The 7500-nt window shown below is 44.9% G+C and overlaps 1 long non-coding RNA gene across 1 annotated transcript in view; it reads right to left on the bottom strand.

Moving 5' to 3' along the window:
• LOC115226088 overlaps nt 1-7500 on the bottom strand; it is a 37432-nt gene that overhangs the window by 2185 nt on the left and 27747 nt on the right. Inside the window, exon 2 of the long non-coding RNA XR_003883001.2 lies at nt 195-411. This is a non-coding gene — a long non-coding RNA (uncharacterized LOC115226088). The remainder of the gene's footprint in view (nt 1-194; nt 412-7500) is intronic.

Genomic DNA, 7500 nt, shown 5'->3' with positions numbered 1-7500 from the left:
ACCACTATGTGGACAACCCTTTTGCTAGAAGTAGATCCACTTTCGTTCTGGTGTTTGCTAAATTTTTCTTGAGAACATTTCTTAGTGGTAACACCATAGCGGATCTACTTCTAGCATAAGGGTTGTCCACATAATGATCAAACTCCTTCATATGTGTGTGTGTGTAGGGAGATCAAGAGTGTAATCATTTTTACCTGACAAGGTGAGTAGAAAAATTACCAAAATCACTTTGAACGCCATCGTAGAGAAGATCTGTTGCTGTCGAAGAGAATGGGGAATATTATCAATTGTGTCTTCTCGACGTGTATAATAACTGACAGATCTTGAGATAAGCAGGTGCCAGGTTCACATGTGAGAGAGGGCAGTTGATCTGGCAGTGGGGTTTTATCAGTGAGACCTCATTCATTATCTCTGGAAATGTAAGGGAAGATAAAATGAAAATAGTGACTGTGTGGTAAGTAGCTTGCTTACCAACAACATGGTCCAGGGTTCAGTCCCACTGCATGGCACCTTGGACAAGTGTCTTCTCCTATAGCCTTGGGCCGACCAAACCTTGTGAGTGGATTTGGTAGGCGGAAACTGAAAGAAGCCCATCGTATATATGTATATGTTTGTGTGTCTGTTTGTCCCCCCAGCATCGCTTGACACTGATGTAGGTGTGTTTACGTCCCTGTAACTTAGTGGTTCAGCAAAAGAGACCGGCAGAATAAGTACTAGGCCCTGCAAAGAATAAGTGCCAGGGTCGATTTGCTCGACTAATGGCAGTGCTCCAGCATGGCCGCAGTCAAACGGCTGAAACAAACAAAAGAACAAATAAAGAAAAGAACATGTGTGTGTGCTATATATATATATATATATATATATATATATATATATATATATATATATATTATTATATATATAGATATGTATCTAGTATATATATTACTCTTTACTCTTTTACTCATTTCAGTCATTGACTGCGGCCATGCTGGAGCACCGCCTTTAGTCGAGCAAATCGACCCCGGGACTTATTCTTTGTAAGCCCAGTACTTATTCTATCGGTCTCTTTTGCCGAACCGCTAAGTGACGGGGATGTAAACACACCAGCATCGGTTGTCAAGCAATGCTAGGGGGACAAACACAGACACACAAACGCATATATATATATATATATATATACACATATATACGCCAGGCTTCTTTCAGTTTCCGTCTACCAAATCCACTCACAAGGCATTGGTCGGCCCGAGGCTATAGCAGAAGACACTTGCCCAAGGTGCCGCGCAGTGGGACTGAACCTGGAACCATGTGGTTGGTTAGCAAGCTACTTACAACACAGCCACTCCTGTGCCTATATTTATATATATATGTATATATATGTATGTTTGTATGTATATGTATGTGTATATATATATATATATATATATATATATATATATATATATGTATGTATATGTATGTGTATATATAACGAAAATGCAAAAAGGGAAAAAGACAGTTATGAGACAACTGTAACTTTTGAGATTCTTTGAAGACCTTCCCCCTCCCCTAAAAGGGCCCCTCAACACTGCCCCCCTCCTCCATCACCCTGCTCTTCACCCTATCCCTGGAGGTACTTACTCCAGGGTACCAAATAAGGGGTTATTTCTCATCAAGGAACACCAATAAACATACGCATACATGAACACGCACATATACACATACATACATACATACATATATGTGTGTGTATGTGGGTATATATATATGTGTGTGTGTATACACATGCACACACACATATATATATTCATGTATATATGTGCACATGCATACATATATATACATATATATATATATATATATATATAAATGTATGTATGTATGTATACATTATATATACATATGTATGTATATATATATGTATGGTCACAGACAGTGATGGGGGAGAAGTGATGATCGAGCAGAGATCCCGCATCGCACTCCCTTCATCATCTTTCTTTAACGAGGCAGAAGAGGAGGAGAGGGTGGATGAGCAGAGAGGAGCAAAAGGTAGGCTCCGATGCTTTCCTCACCACCACTGCCAGCAACACCGCCACCACCAGCACAATCTCCTATGCATTATTATGAAGTGCTAAACAGGAGATGGTGGTGGTGGTGGTGGTGGTGGTGGTGGTGGTGGTGGTGGTGGTGGGGGTGTGAGGTGTGTGTGTGTGTGTGTGGAGGGAGTGTGTCTAGGGTGGTGACTCAGATGAACTGAAGAATCAAGGGAGCTGTTCCCCTCCGCATACTCTGTCTGTTCCCCCAAGGCTCACCACCAACACCACCACCGCCGCCACCCCAGGCGTCTGACTCCATTCCACTGCGCCCCCCCATCCACTCCCCCCTCCAACATCCAAACCATAATCCCATCCCTCGAACCTCCCACCCACCCCCGTCTGCTGCTAATGTTGAAAAGGGTGGTGAAATGTAAAGAAGGGGGTGGTGGTGTAGGTGGCCAATGTTTGGTACACCCCACCCCCCTCCCTGAACACCCTTCACCACCTACACCCCAACCCCACCCCTTACCTTCACTTCCTCTCTATACATATATATATATTCCAAGTATGTGTGTGTGTTGTTTATCTGTTTCACACAGATGTTATGGGCTTCTTTCAGTTTCCGTCTACCAAATCCACTCACAAGGCTTTGGTCAGTCCGAGGCTATAGTAGGAGACAACTGCCCCAGATCCACACAGTGGGAATGAACCCGGAACCATGTGGTTGGTAGCCTTACCACACAGCCACTATTCCTATGTGTGTGTGTCTTTATTTGTTCACAAACAGATAGCTTCTTTAGTTCCGTCTACCAAAAACTCTCAAAGGCTCACCCAAGTAAGTGGAGATCCTATCCTAAGGTGCCACACTGTGGGACTGAACCCAGATTGCTATGTTTGGGAAGCAAGCTTCTTACCACACAGCCAAGATACATTCAGGTGTGTGCCTGTATCTAAATGTGTCTGGAATGGTTTTTAGGGGTCCAACTGGCCAACTTCTTTAGATTGGGGTTGGGTGGTTGTTTCGTTGGTCACTTTTTGTGAAGTCACTAAGTGGCAGGGACATAAACAAACCATCACCAGTTGTCACAAAATGATGGAGAGCAACAAACAAAGACACACACACACACGCATACACACACATGTGCACACATACACATGCATACACACATGCACGCACACACACACACACATATGTATATACACACATACACTCACACCCACACATATGCCTTACCATATGGGTCTGGGTTCAGTCCCACTGCGTGGCACCTTGGCCAAAAAATTCTACTATAGCCTCAGGTCAACCAAAGCCTTGTGAGTGGATTTGGTAGAGGGAAACTGAAAGAAGCCTGTTCTGTAGGTGCATGGTTCAAGGTTCAGTCCCACTGCATAGTCCCATGGGTAAGTGTCTTCTAATATAGCCATGGGCTGATCAAAGCCTTGTGAGTGGATTTGGTAAAGGGAAACTGAAAGAAGCCTGTTATATGTGTGTGTGTGTTTGTCTCCCACCACTGCTTGACGACTGGTGTCAGAGCATTTATGTCCTTGTGACTTAGCAGTTTGGCAAAAAGAGACTGAAAGAATACGTAGCCAGGCTTAAAAAACAAAACAAAAAAGACAAAAAATATGTACCAGAGTAGATTCAACTAATGTTCTTCAAGGCAGTATTGCTCCAGCGTGGCCAGAGTCTGATGAATGAAATAAAAGAAACAAATACACACATCCACATCCTCCTCATCCTCCTCATCATCATCACCACCACCAGTTGTTAATATGTGGGACCCTTCGCAGCGGGGGGGGGGTAGCAGAAAGGGTGGGTGGGGAGACAGACAGACAGACAGGAAATACCTCCCTGCCAAGAAGTTAGCAACTGTCAGAAATATCTGATATAGGGAGGGGGGAAGGGAGGGGGGCTTTGTGTCTGTTGTTGTTGTTGTTGTCCCTTTTGTTGTGGTTTAACCCCTGATGAGTCCCAGCTGGGGCCAGCCTGTCTTTCTTTTAGGCAGAGTGTGTCTAGGAATACATTATTTAATGTATCCCTCCTTGTTATTACTGTTTAGCCCTAGGTGAGTCCTGATCCTGCAGACCTATCATCAAAAATGTTCCAGCTGTGACATCCTGTCTTTGATTCAGGCATAGTGTATCTAGGACTACATTATCTAATGTGTCCTTTGTTGCTTAGCCCCAGGTCAGTCCTGATCCAGTCCATCTATTATCAAAGACGTTCCAGATGTGACCATCCTGTCTTTTATAAGGCAGTAGGATATGATTTGAGGGAGATTTGGCTGCCATTTCTACAAGGTCTAGTTACCATGTAGAGGCGGAGAGGCCTCCCTCATTGGCTCATACATATATACATATACTACAAAGTAGATTGTGATTTGAGGGAGAGCTCGAAGCTATTTCTAACAGGTCTCTCAACCATGTAGAGGTCTGTCTCCTTCATTGGCTCATACATATATACATACATAAGACAGTAGGGTGTAATTTGAGGGAGATTTGGCTGCTATTTCTACCAAGTCTTCGTACCATGTAGACGTCTCCCTCATTGACTCATACATATATACATAGATAAGATAATAGGGTGTGATTTGAGGGAGATTTGGCTGCTATTTCTAGGAGGTCTAGCTACCATGTAGAGGTCTCCCTCGGTTCATACATAGATAAGATAGTAAGGTGTGATTTGAGGGAAATTTGGCTGCTACTTCTAGGAGGTCTAGCTACCATGTAGAGGTCTCCCACATTGGCTCATACATATATACGTAGACAAGTAGGGTGTGATTTGAGGGAGAGTTGGCTGCTATTTCTACCAAGTCTTGGTACCATGTAGACGTCTCCCTCATTGGCTCATACATATATACATAGATAAGATAGTAGGGTTTGATTTGAGGGAGATTTGGCTGCTATTTCTAGGAGGTCTAGCTACCATGTAGAGGTCTGTCTCCCACATTGGCTCATACATATATACATAGATAAGTAGGGTGTGATTTGAGGGAGAGTTGGCTGCTATTTCTACCAAGTCTTGGTACCATGTAGACGTCTCCCTCATTGGCTCATACATATATACATAGATAAGATAGTAGGGTTTGATTTGAGGGAGATTTGGCTGCTATTTCTAGGAGGTCTAGCTACCATGTAGAGGTCTCCCACATCGGCCTACATATATACATAGATAAGATAGTAGGGTGTGATTTAGGGTGCTATGTCTTGAGGGAGAGTTGGCTGCTATTTCTACCATGTCTGGGTACCATGTAGAGGTCTCCCTCATTGGCTCATACTATACAAGATAGATAGATAGGAGGTGTGTGATTTGAGGGAGATTTGGCTGCTATTTCTAGGAGGTCTAGCTACCATGTAGAGGTCTCCCACATCGGCTCATACATATATGCATAGATAAGATAGTAGGGTGTGATTTGAGGGAGAGTTGGCTGCTATTTCTACCAAGTCTTGGTACCATGTAGAGGTCTCCCTCGCTGGTTCATAGATAAGATAGTAGGGTGTGATTTGAGGGAGAGTTGGCTGCTATTTCTAGGAGGTCTAGCTACCATGTAGAGGTCTCCCTCATCGGTTCCTACATAGATTTATTCGCAAAACAGTAGTGTGTGATGTGAGGGAGATTTGGCTGTTATTTCTACCAAGTCTAGCTACCATGGAGGGGTCCACCTTGTTGGTTCATACATGCATCCATTCACCAGACCCTTCCAGATTCAATTTACTGATCGTCTGCCTCCTTAATTCCTTAGCTTTTCGAAGAGGTCATCTCCCGCCCAAAACCTTCAAACCGACCACATCGGGCCTCTTGCACCGAGCCTACAAAGGGCATTCTGAGAGACAAACAATCGAACTCCATTGGAATCTGGAGTCTGTAAGAGAGAGATTGTGATTTAATTCAAGACCAGGGGAATTGAATAAGCATTGAAGAGATGGAGGTAGGTGAAGCGGTCCATCTGTGTTGAGGACCGCCGGTTTCTTCCCGCCGCCGACGCCGCCATCGCCACCGACGCTGTTACAATTCCCCCATCGCCATCACTACCGCCACCGCCATCACCATCACCATCACCACCTCATACGCCGGCGCTGCCACCACCACCACTATTATCACCACCACCGCCACCATCACCACCACCACCATCACCAACGCCACTACCATCAAGACCATTGCTATTATCACCACCACCACCTCCACCTTCATCATCACCACCACCACTTCCACCGAAACCATCCACCGCTACCATCCAAACCCATCATCACCGGTGACTACTTAAGAACAGTGGTCCCGGTGCGTGCATCCGCACTAGCTAGTCGTGACCAGTCGATCCTACAACGACTACCTTGCAAAAGTAAATAAAACACAAAATAAATAATTTTAAAAAACAAGGTAAATAAAACAAAAAAACACAAAGTAAGGATCGACTAGTCACGACTAGCTAGCGCGGATGCGCGCACCGGGACCACTCTTCTTAAATAGTACCCACCACCACCACCACCAGCACCACCACTACTTACGCCGGCGCTCCCGCCACCACCAGCACTACGGCTGCCACCATCTCCGCCATCATCATCACCACCACCACCACCACATACGCCGGCGCTCCCGCCACCACCACCACCGCTACCATCTCCACCATCATCTTCACCACCACCAGTTACGCCGGCGCTCCTGCCACCGCTTCCACCATCTCCACCACCCACACCACCACCATTTATGCCGGCGCTCCCGCCACCACCACCACTACAGCTTCCACCATCTCCACCACCACCCTCATCATCAGCATCACCACCATCACCATAATAATAATAATTCCCCCCACCAGGTTGGCAGAGCGGCGTGTGCGCATGCTCCGGGTATGAGTCACTTCCGGCAAGGTGAGTGCAAAGTCTAAAAGCGAAGAAGACCTGGAGAGGAGCCGAAAGGACAGCGGCACCGAATGCTGTCGCTTTTGCTCCACCTTTTACCACACATGTAGATCGCCTACCACCACGCACACACACACAGAGACACTATATACACCCAGTGTGCTATACACACAACCATATATATATATATACATACATTTAAGTGAGGGACAGGTGTATATATATCGAGAGAGGGAAGGACCCGGGATGGTTTAGGTGTCCCGTCCATGGGTTCGATCTGACGGGTCTCTCTCTTTCTCTCTCTATATATACCCACCTCTCTCTCTATAAATATACGTGTGTATATAGACACGGACCTACATGGATGTATGAATATTTAGACACCCAGATCATTGTATAGCAGCTGTAGATTATATATACATCGAGGTGTATATAAGAGAGGAAGGCCGGAGAGGCTGAGGGATGTAGAATCTGACACCGCCTCTTGTATATATATATATACACACCTCTGATCGTCCCTCTATAAACACTCGTATATATATGTGAATATATATTTATATACGTGTATATATATATATTGTTATTATACACTGTTTGCTGTACAAGCAGTTGTATGTGATTGTATATATATATACGTATATATAAA

Source organism: Octopus sinensis, linkage group LG29 (genome assembly GCF_006345805.1).
Source record: "Octopus sinensis linkage group LG29, ASM634580v1, whole genome shotgun sequence".
In the NCBI taxonomy this organism is placed as follows: Eukaryota; Metazoa; Mollusca; class Cephalopoda; order Octopoda; family Octopodidae; genus Octopus; species Octopus sinensis.
Note: the sequence above shows the minus strand (reverse complement) of the source record. Positions and strands in the feature narration are given on the sequence as shown.